An 18,565-nucleotide genomic window follows, 5' to 3' on the forward strand; every position below is an offset into this window, starting at 1 on the left:
GTCTGTAAAACAGTATATATAGCTGGAAAATCAAAGTTGAATAGGTACTTCAAAATAAAAATCACACTTTATAAAAAAAAACAAAAGATAGAATCTCTGACTTTATCTGCAGAATTAGGAAAATACTTAAATACTGTCAGAGGTCATGATTTTATAGCAAGCATTATCTTACAAATTTGGCTGCTCTCCAGAAGAAAATCTAGAGAGAGATAATTGGAAGTGTGCTAATTTCTGTGAGTTTTAGGAAATGTTGTCACATAAAGCATAGAAAAAGTTGAACTGAGGCAGTGCCGACTGTTTGCTTGAACTGTCCTGTGTGAAAGTGATGATTATCCCAAATCCAGTAACTTTTTTTATTATGATGATTATTTTTGGGTCACACCCAGCGATGCTCAGGGATAACTCCTGGCTCTGCACTCAGGAATTACTGCTGGTGGTGCTTGGGGGACCATATGGGATCCTGGGGGTTGAATCTGGGTGGGTTTCATGCAAGGCAAACACCCTACCCTCTGTGCTATCACTCCAGCCCCCCCCCACCCCCCGGCGAAATCCAGTAACTTTTATCCAGCATTTAGCTTACTATCTGTTAGGCATTTCTGTTTACTTTAGTAACAGGGAAATTGGGATTTCAACCTTAACCACGATAAATGCTCGTTTCCCCAAAAAAACTATGGAAATGATTATGAGGAATCTTCAAGCACTGCATAATGCATTCAGTTATTCGAGCAATAGGATAAAAAATCCTCCAAGGATTGAGAATTTGAAATAGCTATTGTTTTTTAAGAGGTGACAGTGAAATGGAAGTGACCCTAACAGGTTCTTCAACAAGGTTTTCATCCTACCTATATGTCGTCTGACCCTTGCAGTTGCTGGCAGAGCTTACACAGCTTCTCAGGGAGATGCCAGTGAGTATAATTGCGGTGAACTGCATCGCCAGAATGAGGGGTCCAGCGTTCCCAGAAAACTTCAATACAACATCCACAGCCTGCTCTAAAAAGATGCTTATTGACCTTTTCATTTTGAAAGAACTGTCTCAGATCAACCATGTAAGAGACCTTTGATGGTAATGCATCAACCCTCCAGTTCACAAAGATCTCACTCTGTGGAAAAATGATGAAGAATCAATAAAGTTTCTTTTCAGGAGCGTCTGTGCATAGGCCAAGCTTGCACGGGACAGGCTGGTAGCACAAAGGCTTGGAACCGCCCGATTTGTTCTGACCTTCCCACAGACTAGGGCTATCTGGAGGCGACTAACAGATTATCTTTCACTTAGGGAAGAGCAAATTGGCAGTCCTTTGAGCCAATCCTTTTATCTAAATGGACTTTTCTGAGAGTGTCTGGCACTGCTTCAGTGATCATTCCCAGCTCTGTGAAGATCTCCGTGCTCTGTCTTCTGAAATCACTAAGCTTCAGGTTTCTGAATATTGATTTTGAAATAGGTCTGTGATTTTGACCTTTTCAGGTATCTTTTCTTGAAATACTTAAATACTTAACAAACATAAAGGGGGCAGTGTAAGAAATTTCAATCAGTGCATCATCTCCGGATCCATAACTGTTTTCACTTTTAAAAAATTAAGCAGATGTAGTGATCTATAGGCTGGGTTGAACTTCAACATGTTATTTCCCTTTTCTTCAAATAAAGAGCGTATAAAAGCTGTGATAAAAATCTGCTGAAAGCCCCGTTTAATCAGTTTTTCCTTTTTATTCTTTTTTTCCCCTTCAAAATATTAACCTTGGTCTAATAAAAGTCACAATATAGTTACCACTCTGGTAATACTTTTGTTAAAATGAAAATTTTTATAACCATATTATGGCAAATTATTTTATGATTAAAAACTTATATAACCACACTTCTCTTTCTTTTTCAAGGAAAGTAAAACTCTGAAGAAAATAAAACGCATGGAAAGAGATTGGATAATAAGAATTTAATTAATTTTAATAGCACAGCAGGTAATTTGCCTTACATGCTGCCAACTGGGTCGACCCATGTTTGATTCCTCCGCCCCTCTCGGAGAGTCCTGCAAGCTACCGAGAGTATCCCACCCACACAGCAAAGCCTGGCAAGCTCCCCGTGACGTATTCAATATGTCAAACACAGTAACAACAAGTCTCACAGTGGAGACGTTACTGCGCCCGCTCGAGCAAATCCATGAACAATAGGAGGACAGTGCTACAGTGCTACTCTTAATACTAAAATAATTTACAGTATGCTAATTGAGACTATAACAGACGAGGCTTTAGTTCCAAGAATCATAATGACTAGTAGTCATTGTTTGTCAAAAATAAAGATTGAATTGCTATATGCCACAGGGTTTTGTCTAAGTTAGAGAATTTGTTCTCTGTCCCATGTATACCTAAAATTCTCCTTTGCATTTTTCTGTACCCATGTTATATTTTTGTTTATTTTTTTTATTTTGGACCACATCTAGCAGTGCTCAAGAGCTACGCTTGATTCCATGCTCAGGGATTATTCCTGGAGTGGCTCAGGGACTTTATGGGGTGTTGGGGGTCGAACCCAGGTTAGTTGAGTGCAAGGGTAGTGTCCTTCGACTGTACTATTCCTCCAGGACACCTTGTCTTGATTTTCAGACTTGTTTGAATCAACTATTTTTTTTGTTTTTAAAAATTGTAATAGTTTTGTTATGATTTACTTGTGACTTTATATCTATTAGACTTAAGTAGACAAGGTCCCCTTAGAGGTAGCCTGTGATTCTCTTGAGTTTACCTTTTAGGGAATTCAGAGCAATAGCAGTGCACAGTTTCTTCAGAATCATATAGGGCCATTAAGCCATGGCACTTGCTAAAATTGTGCACTGAGTTTAAAATGAATCTTTGTATTTCTTTTTATGTTGCTCATGATAATAATATCGGATACATCACAGGGAGCTTGCCAGGCTCTGCCGTGCAGACGAGATACTCTCGGTAGCTTGCTGGGCTCTCCAAGAGGGGCGGAGGAATCGAACTCGGGTCGGCCATGTTGCCTGTGTGCAAGGCAAACGCCCTACCCACTGTGCTATCACTCCGGCGTGATGTATTCGAAATGCCAAACACAGTAATAACAAAAGTCTCCAATGGAGATGTTACTGGGCCCACTCGAGCAAATCGATGAACAACGGGAGGACAGTGACAGTGACATGATAATAATAGTTACTGGATGTTTGAAAAACCCTGATTTTCCTATTCTTGCATATATTTACAATGATTCTATTTGGTCTTCAATGAAGCATAGTTGACTTGGGGCTGGAGCGTGGTGGATAGATGCATGGGCTCCTACCCCGAGCACTGCTGGGGTGGTTCTCAGTGGAGGGCCAGGAGGAAGCTGGACCCCTCTGGGCAGGGAACCACTCCCTGAAAATAAAGTGATTTTTCCAGTAGTGCATATACCAGTTCAGTAGACAGTAGGGTTAGGATTGCAGCTCATGGGGTTGACTCAGATCTCCTCTCCCACAACTGTGTATACACACACACACACACACACACAGGACACACACACCCACACATGCACATGCACAGTGAACACACACATACTCACGCACTCACACACTGTGGACACTCACACATACACATACACAGTGTGCACACACATACGCAAACACTCACATACACTCACACACTCACTGTGAACACACTCACATGTACATACACAGTGAACACACACATGCACACACTCATGTACACTCATACTCACACACTGTGAACACACACATGCACATACACAGTGAACACACATATGCACACATGTCCACTTACACACACTGAACACATATACACACTATGAATACACACTCACAGATGCACTGAACACACACACTCACACACTCACACTCAAACACACACACTCCCACACATGCACATACAACAGTGAATAAGCACACATATAAACATACACTCACACACTATGAACACACATTCACACATCTGCACACACACAGTGAACACACACATACAAAACACACGCCGAACACACATTCACACGCATGCGCATACACAGTGAATACACACACAAACATACATACACATCCTATGAACACATATGCACATACACAGTGAACACACACATACAACACACTGAACACAAACACGCATGCATACACACAGTGAACACACACATATGCATGTACTCACACACCCTCACACCCACCCACACCCTGTGAACACATACTCACAGATGCACATACACAGTGAACACACACCTACGCACACACTCACACACGCTTCCTTCCTGAGACTGCATTGCAGCTGAATCCTGAGTACTCACTTCCACCAACACTGATGGAGTCTCTGTGTCTCTCCTTCGAGTCCGTGTTCCAATTCTGTCTGTCTGAAATGGCAATGGAGAAGATTATCCATGACTTCTACTCAAATCTCTTCGATAGCCATGTCCACTTGCCGACATACCAAATTCCACAGGATGGGTATGTCGTTCCCAACGTTCTCCCTTCCGAAATCCGACACGCCATTTCGTCGGTAAAGAAGCAAACAGCACCCGGCCCAGACAAGGTCAGACCTGAACACCTGAAGAACCTGCCGTCAGTACTCATCAATACGCTGGCTCGGCTCTTCACTCGCTACCTGTCTGAATGCAAGGTTCCGTCCCAATGGAAAACCAGCAGGACCGTACTACTGTTCAAGAAGGGAGACATCCATGACATTGGCAACTATCGCCCGATCTGCCTATTGTCTGTCATCTACAAGTTGTTCACTCGAGTCATCCTGAATAGGATTGGCAGAACACTAGATGAAGGACAACCATGCGAGCAAGCAGGGTTCCGCAAAGGATTCAGCACCATCGACCATATCCACACGGTAACCAAGCTCATTGAGGTTTCTCGGGAGTTCAAGATGCCACTCTACTTAACGTTCATTGATTTAAAGAAGGCCTTTGATTCTGTTGAGACGGAAGCGGTCATTGAAGCCCTAGCCAATCAGGGCATTCAAGCCCAATACATCAGGATCCTCCGTGAGCTCTATTGCGGATTCACTACCAGGATCTCACCATTCTACAAAGAAGTGATCGTTGATGTCAAGAGAGGGGTGCGGCAGGGTGATACCATTTCACCGAAACTCTTCAGTGCCACCCTCGAGAACATCATGCGACGACTGGAATGGGAAGGAATGGGAGTGAAGATAGATGGTCCGCAACTACACCACCTCTGCTTTGCTGATGACATTGTTTTAATAACACCAAACATCAGCCAAGCGGCACAAATGCTGGCCGACTTTGACCGTGAGTGTGGAAAGGTAGGACTACAGCTGAATCTTACGAAGACAATGTTTATGAGAAACAGCCTTGTTCCTGACGCCCCATTCGCTCTCAATGGAACGACCATCTCCGAATGCAACAGCTATGTGTACCTAGGTCGAGAGGTCAACATGAAAAATGACCTGGCACCCGAGCTGCGCAGGAGGAAGAGAGCAGCTTGGAACGCCTTCAAGAACGTCAAAGAAATAGCTAAGAGGACGAAGAACCTCCGGCTCCGAGCACATCTCTTTGATTCCACTGTTCTTCCTGCATTAACATATGCCTCAGAGACCTGGGCCCTACGCAAACAAGATGAGAACGCTATTCAGGTCTCCCAAAGAAGAATAGAAAGAGCTATGCTTGGAATATCACGTTTCACTCAAATGAGAGAAAGAATCCGGAGTTCTGACATCCGTCGACGATCAAGGATCAGGGACGCTGTCTCATTTGCCAAGGTGTCGAAAATCAGATGGGCTGGTCACGTAATGAGATTTAAAGACGATCGCTGGACTAGAGCTGTTACCGACTGGATTCCACGGGATGTCAAAAGACCGTGTGGCCGCCCACCTACCAGATGGTCAGACTTCTTTGTCAAGGTCATGAACGATCGGTTTGAGGCCCTCCATGTTCCCGCAGCGAAGAGATGCCATTGGGCTACACTAGCACGTGACAGGGACAAATGGAGACGTTACTGGCGCCCGCTCGAGCAAATCGACGACTAACGGGAAGTTAAGTGATTAAGTGATTAAGTGAAATGGTTTCTGACGGAGAACCTCCCTGACTTGATTTGATTCCTCTGATCCTTCCGCGTCTGTGGTATATTGAGAACTCTATAATCACGATGCCTTGCTGTGTTTATTTGGATCATTAGTCCTAGAGACAAATATTACTGGGTTCAAAAGATTTTTTAAAAATGTTTTTAGCCCAGAGGAATGCCTGAATATACAAATATCTTAATAACTACTTGACATTTTTAAAATTTATGAATTAATTCAGCAACTGGAAAGCCATGTATAGCGGAGAAGCTCATTTTGTTTGTAATCAAAGGATATTTTAGGGCCTTCAACACTTACTGCTACAAAGTTATGGCAGTTCATTAGGAAACATATTTACTGTGTATCATTGACTTATGTAGTGTTAAGTATGTTAATTAAAAAGTAACCTGATTGGGGATAGTTTTTCTAAGAATTTAATGTGCTTTTATATTACCACACAACTTCCAAAGGGAAAAACTAATCTAAGATTCTCAAGTCCTGTCAGATTTTATTATTGTTCATTTGCTTTTAATATTTTAGCTCTTATTATCTGCCAGATATCATACTGCTTTCTATAAATGTAGGTGTCAGTGGGAAATAAGTTTTGTTCTCCAGAATCTCCCTGTCCGGGCAGATGTTCTTCTTGGTATCAGGGATGCTGGGACAGTTCCCACGTCCCCCAAGCTCTGGAGGACCAACCCCCAAGCACTGAGTTCAGGGAGTAGCTTCTGAGCACTTCAGCTTGAAGCCCCGAAACAGGAGTGAGGGCACTGCTTGCAGGCCACTTGTCTTGCACGTTTGGTCGCTGGCAGCACATATGGTGCTCTGGGTCTCATCAAGAGTCCTTGGGTGCAGAACTGGGGTTAGCCCTGAGGATGTAGCCTCAGAACTCCCCCATCTTTCCCCCGAATAACAATCATTTTATAGCCTTTGGAGAAAATGAGCATTTATGCTGCTTAATGTTGAAATATACTTTCCAAAGTAGTATGCCCAAAAGATTGCAAAGTAATGATCTGTGATGATAGAAACAGGGTTGTCTGAGGTGAGAGGGAGAGTTGGAAAGATCCCTTGTAATGTCTCAGGAAATCTTTTCCTAGAGCTCATGTGCAGATGCTCATAAAATTGTAGGAACAGCTTTGGCTTGGCCAGTCACTTACTTTTTTTTTTTGCTTTTGGGTCACATCTGGCAATGCACAAGGGTTACTCCTGGCCCTGTACTCAGGAATTACTCCTGGCGGTGCTCCGGGGACCATATGGGATGCCGGGGATCTAACCCGGGTTGGTCACGTGCAAGGCAAACGCCCTCCCCACTGGACTACCGCTCCAACCCCACACACTTACCATTCTTAAACTGATTATTCTTAAATAATGGACAAATTAAGCCAGTTTCACCAATTTGCTTATTAAATTTCTTAAATTTAAATTGATTAAATTTCTTCTTGCTGTAAATAGATCAAAGTATATTTAATTTCATTTATCTTAAACTTTCGTAGGTACTCTACAGAATAGGGAAGCATGTTATAGGTATAAGGAAAATTAATGTTATTGGTTATTATGTAATTAGCAAGAACTATTATGTGCTTGTATTAAACAGATGCTATTAAAGTTGTTCAGTGGGAGAATAATGCCAACTGTATATTTAATTTCAACTTTTATAATAGTTGTAATTACAATAAAAATAAACCTATGGGATTAAGTTTAGCAATGCATTTATTTATTTCTATATGTCTAAAATGTTTCACCACGTCACTAATATAAATTGCTAATGAGACAGTTTTTAAATCCTTTAATTGATATGTACTTCACGCTTCCCAGCTACTTCGTTTGAATTACATTTAAAGTGCCAGTGTTCATGTGTGGTTCATGGCTAGTATGTTTGACATTGATGGGTTAGGTTAGTATGACAGATGGTCAGAAGTTTAGCTGATAAAAGAGTAGAGATGTAAAAGTATGTGGAATTTATTGAGTCTTGACAGTTCAGCCGAACGTATGTGGACAGGAGGAAGAATCACCTCCCCATGAGGAGAAAGTGATGTTGAAACATAATTTACTGAAAATGGTCCTCGTAGTTTGAGCTCTTGAGAGAGGGTTTCACTTTATAATCTAGTGCTTGCTACTCTTAGGGAGAGTCAGTATATAATTTAAGGAGTGTCTAATAGTTTGCTATTCAGTAAATTTTCGGGAACAGTGGAGAAAACATTTCTAAAAGGGTAATCAGGTGAATAGTCATCTGTCAAGATACTCCACAGAAACAGACTTTTAAAATCCATGTGAAACAACCAAATCTCAGCGTGCTGGGCTCATGGCAGACTATCATTTACTAAGTTTTCTTGACCATCTCTTAAAGAAGCTTTGACGGTTTTGCTCTCCTCAGCCCTCACCAAACTTTCTGGACTAAGGGGGTCCTACTCTCTGCCCTATTTTATGTCCTCTTGTATTTATCCTTGGAGCACTGTTCCCTGCGGTGGGCTGCCACATCCTGAGGGTGCTGAAATGATCTGACTGAGGGAACAGGGCTAGCTTTGAGTGCCTCTTGTTTGTTTTTGCGTTTGTTTTTTGCAGTTCTCAGGGCTTCCTCTTGGCTTTGCACCCCGAGATCCCTTCTGCTGGGCTCAGGGGACCCTCGGGGTGCCAGGGATCAACCCCTCAGTTGCCTCCTGCAAGGCAAGCTTCCTACCCACAGTTTTATCGCTTGGGCACCCATGGGTACAAATGAGAGCACACTTTCACTTTCTGTTTTTTCACTTCCGGAAGGCAGATTTCCAGGGCCACTGAGTGGGTTTTTTTAAATTTCCCTGGAAAGGGCCATGGAGTCTGTAACTTAGAGCAGTGCCCCTGAGATGGTGGTTTCAGGCCCTCAGTTTCACTGATTTGTGGAGGAACGTGCGTGTCTAGGACGAGTGTTTTATTCCAGGACTGAGGAATGCTTTAATCGTGGCACTGTAATTACCTAGCCGGTCTGTCACTTTCACTTAGGGGATGACATTTATTCATTTATTCACTGAAATTACTACCTATCATCTCATCTGGGGAAGTGCATTTTTTGTGAACCACATCTGCTTCTGTGATTTCTAATGACTCATGTAAATTGATAAATGACTGGCACTTTGTTGGAGCCTCATTAAATAGTCTGCAGTTAAAAGCCCTGGGAATATTTACAAGCTGGGTTTGGTTATGCAGTGATTTTTGTCTGGTTGTGTTTTGGGAACCACACCCAGCTGTGCTTGGGGGCGAATACTTTGGGTTGCTTTGTTTGGGGCTCATATTCTGAGGTGCTCTTGGATCACTCCTGGCTGTGTGCTCGGGCTTAGGGGACCCTTTGTGGGGCCGTTCAGCCTCCTGCAAGCCCCCTACCCACTGCCCTCTCCCTGGTCTGCGGGGGGTGGGGGGATGGAGTATCACTATTACTGATTTTCCCTGGGCTGGAGTGATAGCACAGCGAGTAGGGCATTTGCCTTGCACGCAGCCAACACGGGTTCGATTCCTCTGCCCCTCTCGGAGAGCCCGGCAAGCTACCGAGAGTATCTTGCCCGCATGGCAGAGTCTGGCAAGCTCTTCGTGGCGTATTCTATATGCCAAACACAGTAACAACAAGTCTCACAATGTTGCTGGGCCTGCTCGAGCAAATTGATGAACAATGGGAGGACAGTGACAGTAACAGTGACTGATTTCCCCAAGCTAAATTTCTGACTGTCACGTAGGGTTAGATCTCAAAGGGAGGCAGCTGGGTGGAGGAACTTCACTCAAGATCGTGGCTGGTGTGATTGCAATACTGTTCCCGGGGTTGGTGGCAAGTTCCCGGGGTCCATGTCACAATAGTATAAGCAGAATCATACAGGCCCCCTGGCAGTCAGAGGTGGGAGGAGGGGGGAGAAGACCGCCCCCCAGTTGAGTCCACCCCGGTGAGTGTGTTGGACCCTGGGAGGGCGAGGGCTGCTTCTCTGGGCCCTGGGCGCTCCTGGGGGGAATCTGGAGAAGGCTCCAGAACCAGCCTCAGTTGGGCTCCAGAAGACGGCCCAGTTAGCTGCCTGGGTACTGATAACCCATGTGTCACTGTGGAGGTGTGTTACCAGGAGCACCTGTTGATTCCCGTGTGGGTGATTTGATTTGGAGAATACCAAGCTGCTTGCTTGCTTTTTCTCTTTCTTTCTTTCTTTCTTTCTTTCTTTCTTTCTTTCTTTCTTTCTTTCTTTCTTTCTTTCTTTCCTCTCTTTCTCCCTTTCCATCTTTCTCTTTCCTCTTTCTTTCTTTCTTTTTCTTTCTTTCATCTTTCTATTCTTTCATCTTTCTATTCTTTCTTTCTTTCTTTCTTCCTTTCTCTCTCTTTCCATCTTTCTTTCTCCTTCCTTCCTTCCTTCCTTCCTTCCTTCCTTTCCATGTTTTTCTTTCCTCTTTCTTTCTTTCTTTCTTTCTTTCTTTCTTTCTTTCTTTCTTTCTCTCTCTCTTTCCATCTTTCTCTTTCTTTCCTCTTTCTTTTCATCTATCTTTCTCTTTCTTTCCTTTCTCTCTTTCTTTCTCTCTCTCTCTCTCTCTCTCTCTCTCTCTCCCCCCCCCTCCCTCCCTCCCTCCCTTCCTTCCTCTTTCTTTCTTTGTTCCATGGGAAGGGGTTTATGCATGACTTTATTCTGATATAATTGCTGTTGGTTTTATCTCGCTTTTTAAATCCATGCAGCCTTCCTCTGTAATATCTTGCTTTTTTCCCCTGTCTTCTAGTATGAGCTGTGTAAAAATTTGAACTTCCTGCACTGCTTTGAAGTGGGGGATCACTTCTTTGTCTTTCTGGACTCTATTTGCACTGGATTTTCAATAACCCCAGAAGCAGCTGTGTAGGTGAAAGGTCTTTCTTTTACAAAGGAGGAAACAGAATGTCAGTTCCCCTTCCCTCCTTGAACCTGTCCCCTGCAGCAAGTGGCCTGCACTTCAGGCTTTCCTCTGTTTACATCATCTGAGGAGACTCTGGCAGCTCCAGGAGCTTCCCTTGGAGAAATCTGCACAAACCGAGTGACAGAGTGACACTTTCAAATTGTGCACGCGACAAAGCTGAATGTTAAGGTGTCACCAGTTGTCCTCATGAGCTCTGCTTGTTGCCCAATTTCCTGTAGAATCTAAAGTATCTAAAAATAATTTTAATAAAATTAAGTAATATTTAAGGCAGGACTCAGTGACAGTTGTCTGGTAAGTATAGAATAGTAACATTTTTAGTGAAAATGTTACATCTCTACATCTTCAGTGATGCAAATCTGAAACCCACAGAAAGGTGTAACGTAGTGTTAGTGTGATTAAAACACCCCATTAATCAGGTTTCGTTAATACAGAAGGATGCTATGTTAATAGGACGATTTTGGTGGATACCTCCTCTGGGTTAAAGTTAGCAGAAAAGTGATATTCAACTCCCAATGATACCGTGAAAACAAACCATTTGGCATCATATGGACAATGTTAAATATGCCTCACAGATTCCTTCATGATCTCCATAAATAATGAGACTAAGCATATATGTGAATATCTGCATATAAACATATCTGTTTAAACATTGGCATAGTTTGTTTTTTTTTACAAACATATTCTGTTCTGTTTTTACAAATATATTTACAAATATATTTACAAATATATTTACAAATATATTTAGCCAGGGGCGAGACCTCCAAGCCTACTGGGTTTGGAGTCGAGCATCTTCCATCCAGATCCTCCAAATTCCAGCAGGCGGGGGTCACACCCATCACCTGGTCCCCTGGCGCCGTGTAATCCTATCAGCGGCCAAGACTCAGAGACTATAAAATCCAGATACCGGAACCGCGCGGCTGCATTTGCGGCCGCGCGACATCTTATCAGAACTTTTTTTTTTATGACATCTTATTATCTCATTCCTACTTTGGACATACTTGCAGGCTATAGAATGTAGCCTGCCCACAGGGCAGAGTCTGGCAAACTCCCCGTGGCGTACCAAATATGCCAAATACCAGTAACAATGATGGGTCTCATTCTCCTAAAGAGCCGTGAATATAATCTCAGGGCTAGGATGAAAGAGATGTTACTGGGGCCTGCTCGAGGCAATCGACGATTAACAGGATGATGAAATGAATGAAAATGAAAATTTAGCCAGAAGTGGGAAAATTAATGTAATCTTTAAATAGAATGCTCTAGATAAAATATTTTACTTAAATTTGAATTATATTTTTATGATATTTTATGCCTTCTAAATGAACAACAATTGTATCATGGCAGAGTGTGTTTTTACTGTAGTTGTCTTGTGTGTTTTCTTATACTTCCCGTAAACGGTCAACTAAATGTTAAAAGCATCAGTCCAGTTGATAGACATTAATCACTTAATCACTTAACTTCCCGTTAGTCGTCGATTTGCTCGAGCGGGCGCCAGTAACGTCTCCATTTGTCCCTGTCGCGTGCTAGTGTAGCCCAATGGCATCTCTTCGCTCCAGGAACATGGAGGGCCTCAAACCGATCGTTCATGACCTTGACAAAGAAGTCTGACCATCTGGTAGGTGGGCGGCCACGCGGTCTCTTGACATCCCGTGGAATCCAATCAGTAACAGCTCTAGTCCAACGGTCGTCTTTAAATCTCATTACGTGACCAGCCCATCTGATTTTCGACACCTTGGCAAATGAGACAGCGTCCCTGATCCTTGATCGTCGACGGATGTCAGAACTCCGGATTCGTTCTCTCATTTGAGTGAAACGTGATATTCCAAGCATAGCTCTTTCTATTCTTCTTTGGGAGACCTGAATGGCGTTCTCATCTTGTTTGCGTAGGGCCCAGGTCTCTGAGGCATATGTTAATGCAGGAAGAACAGTGGAATCAAAGAGATGTGCCCGGAGCCGGAGGTTCTTCGTCCTCTTAGCTATTTCTTCGACGTTCTTGAAGGCGTTCCGATGGACATGGGAGTCTCCCGGTGGACGATTCCACAACGAAATAGACCACATCATATTCAATCGACGGTTTTGCCTGACTGATGTCGCTGTTGTCCCAAAATTTCGAACGGGATCGGACCACCGTCTCCTTCGTGCAAAATTCTACTTCACAGAGCGGGGAGAAAGGGCTGCAAAGTTCAAAAAGAGAACTCCCAGAACGACCACCAACTGGGAACTCTTTGGTACTATTGCGGCAACATGGGAAGATGCCATTGTTGACAACATTGACGAGGAATACGATCGACTGGTTCAGCACCTCCATGAATGTGCGAGGAACGCCAAGAGAGAGATAGCCACAAAAAGTCGCCTATCTTCGAAAACTCTTGAGCTAATTCGCCAGCGTGGTTTGGCGCATGCCTCAGGCAACCGCAAGCTAACGTCCGAGCTTGCAAAGCAGTGCAGAGATGCGATCAAGGAAGACCTCAAAGAGAGAAGAGCAGAAGTACTGGTAGATGCGGCAGAAGCCGGGAAAAGTATTCGTAACGCCCGCCTGTCCTTCGCCAACTATAAGACCAAGATGACTGCCCTCCGACGTCCTGATGGATCCATCACATCCTCCAGAACGGCAATGGAGAAGATTATCCATGACTTCTACTCAAATCTCTTCGATAGCCATGTCCACTTGCCGACATACCAAATTCCACAGGATGGGTATGTCGTTCCCAACGTTCTCCCCTCCGAAATCCGACACGCCATTTTGTCGGTAAAGAAACAAACAGCACCCGGCCCAGACAAGGTCAGACCTGAACACCTGAAGAACCTGCCGTCAGTACTCATCAATACACTGGCTCGGCTCTTCACTCGCTACCTGTCTGAATGCAAGGTTCCATCTCAATGGAAAACCAGCAGGACCGTACTACTGTTCAAGAAGGGAGACATCCATGACATTGGCAACTATCGCCCGATCTGCCTATTGTCTGTCATCTACAAGTTGTTCACTCGAGTCATCCTGAATAGGATTGGCAGAACACTAGATGAAGGACAACCATGTGAGCAAGCAGGGTTCCGCAAAGGATTCAGCACCATCGACCATATCCACACGATAACCAAACTCATTGAGGTTTCTCGGGAGTTCAAGATGCCGCTCTGCTTAACGTTCATTGATTTAAAGAAGGCCTTTGATTCTGTTGAGACGGAAGCGGTCATTGAAGCCCTAGCCAATCAGGGCATACAAGCCCAATACATCAGGATCCTCCGTGAGCTGTATTGCGGATTCACTACCAGGATCTCACCATTCTACAAAGAAGTGATCGTTGATGTCAAGAGAGGGGTGCGGCAGGGTGATACCATTTCACCAAAACTCTTCAGTGCCACCCTCGAGAACATCATGCGACGACTGGAATGGGAAGGAATGGGAGTGAAGATAGATGGTCGGCAACTACACCACCTCCGCTTTGCTGATGACATTGTTTTAATAACACCAAACATCAGCCAAGCGGCACAAATGCTGGCCGACTTTGACCGTGAGTGTGGAAAGGTAGGACTACAGCTGAATCTTACGAAGACAATGTTTATGAGAAATAGCCTTGTTCCTGACTCCCCATTCGCTCTCAATGGAACGACCATCTCCGAATGCAACAGCTATGTGTACCTAGGTCGAGAGGTCAACATGACAAATGACCTGGCACCCGAGCTGCGCAGGAGGAAGAGAGCGGCTTGGAACGCCTTCAAGAACGTCGAAGATAGACATTATTTATTATAATATAGCACTTCTTAGACACTTAGGACCTTTATATCACTGGAATAAAAATAAACTTCTTTTTTTAAATTTTATTATTATTATTATTTTCTCCCTGGGTTGGCTGAGTGCAAGGCAAATGCCCTACCCACTGTACTATCGCTCCAGCCCCTGGAATAAAAATAAACTTCTTGAAGGAGCCTTCTAGAAAGAGTGGAAGCATTTGAGGTCTTCATATGCCTTCAAAAGGTTTTTACTTCTGGGGTACTGGAGCAATAGCACAGCAGGTAGGGCATTTGCCTTGCATGCGGGCCAACCCAGGTTCGAATCCCAGCATCCCATATGGTCTCCAGGAGTAACCCCTGAGCATCGCAGGGTGTGACCCCAAAAAGCAAAAAAAGAAAAAGATTTTTACTTCTGACTTCTCAGCCATGCAAGTATAGAAATTTGTGGATTTCTCAAATCCTCATTGCATTGTTAACTGTTTGTTAGAGACTTTTTCACAAGTCGGGCTACCCCTGCAGTGCCAAGGGCTTCCTCCTAGCTCTGTGCTTTGGGCTCATGCATGGGGGAACCAGATGCAATGGTGAGGTTTGAACCTGGGAAGGCCACATGCCACGCAAGGGCCTTCTTTCCCTCTGGACTGTCTCTCCTCCCCCACAAAAGTTTTTTCTTTTTTTCCCATCATTGACAACTCTTATTGGGATCCATATGCTGCTGGGGGATTGAACTTAGCCCCCTGCATGCACACCCATGTGCTGTCGTGTGAAACATCTCCTGGTGATGCCTCTTGGTTCAACTCAAGCGCAGCCTACACCTTTCCAGAGCTCTAATTTTGTTAAAATTTAGAAAAGGTTGATTGTATTGCACAGGTGTATGCTTGTAGTAACATAGTATTTACACTTGAAGTGATTAAGAATGGAGACTTCAGTATCCGTGACAGGCACTTAGGAAGAATGTCTCTTTTGATAGTGAGTCTTCATGGCATTTGGTTGCCTATATAAGTTTAGTCAAGTCATTTTAGGGTTGAAAGTTTTTTCAGTTCTCACAAAGCACGGTCATTATGGAATTGAGAATTCAGCGTATATAGCTGGTTGGCATTTAAAATTTGGGACTAGTTACTGAGATGATTCTGTGAGTACGGTTTACCTTAGAAGCAAGACCCTCCAAAAACTGAACTGTAAAAGGTGGTGAATGCTTGGGGAAGTGGTTTTGATAAAAGCAAGTCCCTGGGAAGGAGAGCAGGCAGGGGCCAGGAGAAGCTAGAGTGTGGTCCTTGCAGCTGGACATGGAGTATTTCAGGAACGGATTACTTCACCCCCAGACGCTGTGCGTTGGGCTCAGGTAGGCTGAGACTAGCAGTGTCAAGAGTGTTCCGTGCGTTGTCAGAAACTGCTGAATTGAAAGTGATGATGAAAGTGCCTCGTTAGTGAGTGAATCATTTGGGGACCTTCCAGGTGGAGTGGCTCGGCCCGGCCCGGCGGTTCTCAGCTAACTGGTCCTGCCCTTTGGCTCCGCTTCTGAGGTTGGGAGCGGGACCAGGTTGAGGCCTTCCAGGGGTCACCCAGACAAACCCACTTTGGCTGCTTGCGCCTCTGGCCCGTTGGCTTCATTGAAGTATCTGTTCCTCTCTTCTCTCCATCCCTTGATAGGGTTGTTTGTTTCTAAAAGTTTTTGAAGTAGTGACCATCCCCCCACTTTTAATGCCTGGACCCTTGGGCCACCGGGGCAGTTCCTGCTGGCAGTGTGGGCCTGAGAGGGTTGTGACTGGGCAGGGCTGGTGTCACCTGGTACCAGGGATAAGACTGTGGAACGGGGAGGGCCTGTGTCTGCCACTCGGGACACAGTCCCGGCTGCTGGTGAGTTTCGGGACTTCTGTCTGCATCTTGGACACTTGCTTTTTCTCAGATGAGTCTTGTGCAGTGGTTTTGCTCCTGGCCAGTAAAGTCTGGACGTCGAGATGACTGTCCCTGACTCTCTGGGCTGCCGTTTCCCGGTGTCACTGATTTCTGCCACTTTCTTCAAGTCTTTCTTTATCATTGGAGCTTAGAGTTTCCTGGAGAGCAGAAGGTTAACTTTTGTTTGGTTATTTAGCTGGCCACTTGGCACATGGTTATTGAAGACTTCAGGCCCTCGGTGTGTGTTGAGATAAGTAGAGAAATAAATAATGTATTTTAGTTTCCTGCACAAAGCCCGGCTCTCACTGAGGTTGTCCGTTTCCTTCCTGTGTCTCGTTTCTCCCTTGCTCTTTGCTCTTCGCTTGTGTAATGACCTTGATCCCGTTTCTTCCTCTTGCCCTTTGGAGGCTGCCATGACTTTTACAGACAGGATTATAGCTTTGTAGTTCAATTTTAAAAATAATTTACTTAAAAAAATCAGCACTGTGATTTATAGTCTTGTTAATAACAGTTTCAGTCTGATCATGTCCCAAGTCCAAACCCATCACTATGTGGGCACGGTCAGATGCCCACAGTGTCAGCTTCCCGCAACCTCACATGCTCCTGAGCAAACTCAATCTCTACAACGAAATATTATGGTGTCCAGGACTCTCGACGATGCCTTCATGTTGTCTGCTCAGCCCCTCCCCCACCACTGCTCCTGCCTTCCCATGCGTCTCACTTCTGCTCTCTGGAGTCCAGAGTTTCCCATCATCTGGTAACTTCCGTTCCTGTCTTGCTGCTCCGTATACTGCAGATGAGTGGGATTCTGGGGACTTTCCCTTTTGTCTCCAATTCCTTCTCTCAGCATGATGCCCTCCAATCTATCCAAGTTGCAGCAGATACGTGATTTCATTCTTTCTTACAACTGCCTACTGTTACACTGTGTATACTCTGTGTGTGTGTGTGTGTGTGTGTGTGTATGTGTGTGTGTGTGAGACGAGGGTGGGATATGGGTGGGCCACACCCAGCTGTGCACAGGGCCTGCTCCTGAGTCGCTCCTAGTGACCCTGTGCCCCAAGTGTGGTGCCTGGCATTGAAGCAGGGTGAGTCATATGCGGGCAGCCCTGCACTATCTCTCCTGAGCTCGGTCATCTGAGTGTTTCCATATCCCAGCTGTTGTGTTCAGGGATGCAGTGAACAGTGCACTGCATGTATCTTGAGTTAGCATTTTGGGGGGTAGTTACCAGAAAGTGGGTCAGTGGGTCATTGGGAGTTCTGTTCTTGCTTCTTGGAAGAATCTCGATACCATTTTCCTAGAGGTGGAGCCTGGCAACATTCCCTAAGCAGTGGAGGGACCTTTCTCACCACTTCTGCCTCTACACAGCTCATCTCCGGCTGCAAGAGAGCCCCTTACCACCACCCTGAGACTTAGCTCCTTGCTTCAGTTTGTATTTCTCGAACAGTCGTTGCCCACGAACACTCTTTCATCTGCCCGCTGGCTATCCACGTGTCCTCTTCATGGAAGTGCCTGTTCATCTCCTCTCCCTATATTGTACGCAATTATTAGTGTTTCGTTGTTGAACTTTTCATCTTGTAAGTTGGGCATCATCTCAGGTCTGTGCTGAGACCCCAGTGTTGGTACTGTTACTCACATATTTTGATTTTGCTTATCTTGCTACTTCGAAGTAGAGTTTCTTTGCCTGTTCTAGAGGTGATTTAGTGTTACTTGTGCGGGTTCAGTAGCTGTGGGCTGCTTTCACTGTTTTCTGGGAAACATCCTACCACCACATCAGACCTGAGTGCTCACCCGCAGGATAGAGTATTCTCCGTGGGATGACTTTTCCACTGTACCCTTGGACTGCATTCATCCTGGGAGCTTATGGCGGTGCCCTCATAGTTCAGTAGTCTTTTCTTTCTCCCAATGCATAGGTTTCTGTCTCGGTCTTTGACTTTGGCCATTTTAGGTACTATCGTGTGTTGGTGCTCATCTAATTGGGTTTGTTCTGATGTCGATATTGTTCCACAAATCAAATGCATTCTTTCAGACGTCCTTCTTCTCATTTTGAACCATTGTTCATGGTTC

The sequence above is a fragment of the Sorex fumeus genome, unplaced genomic scaffold, assembly GCF_029834395.1.
Source record: "Sorex fumeus unplaced genomic scaffold, SorFum_2.1 ptg000136l, whole genome shotgun sequence".
Classification (NCBI taxonomy): Eukaryota; Metazoa; Chordata; class Mammalia; order Eulipotyphla; family Soricidae; genus Sorex; species Sorex fumeus.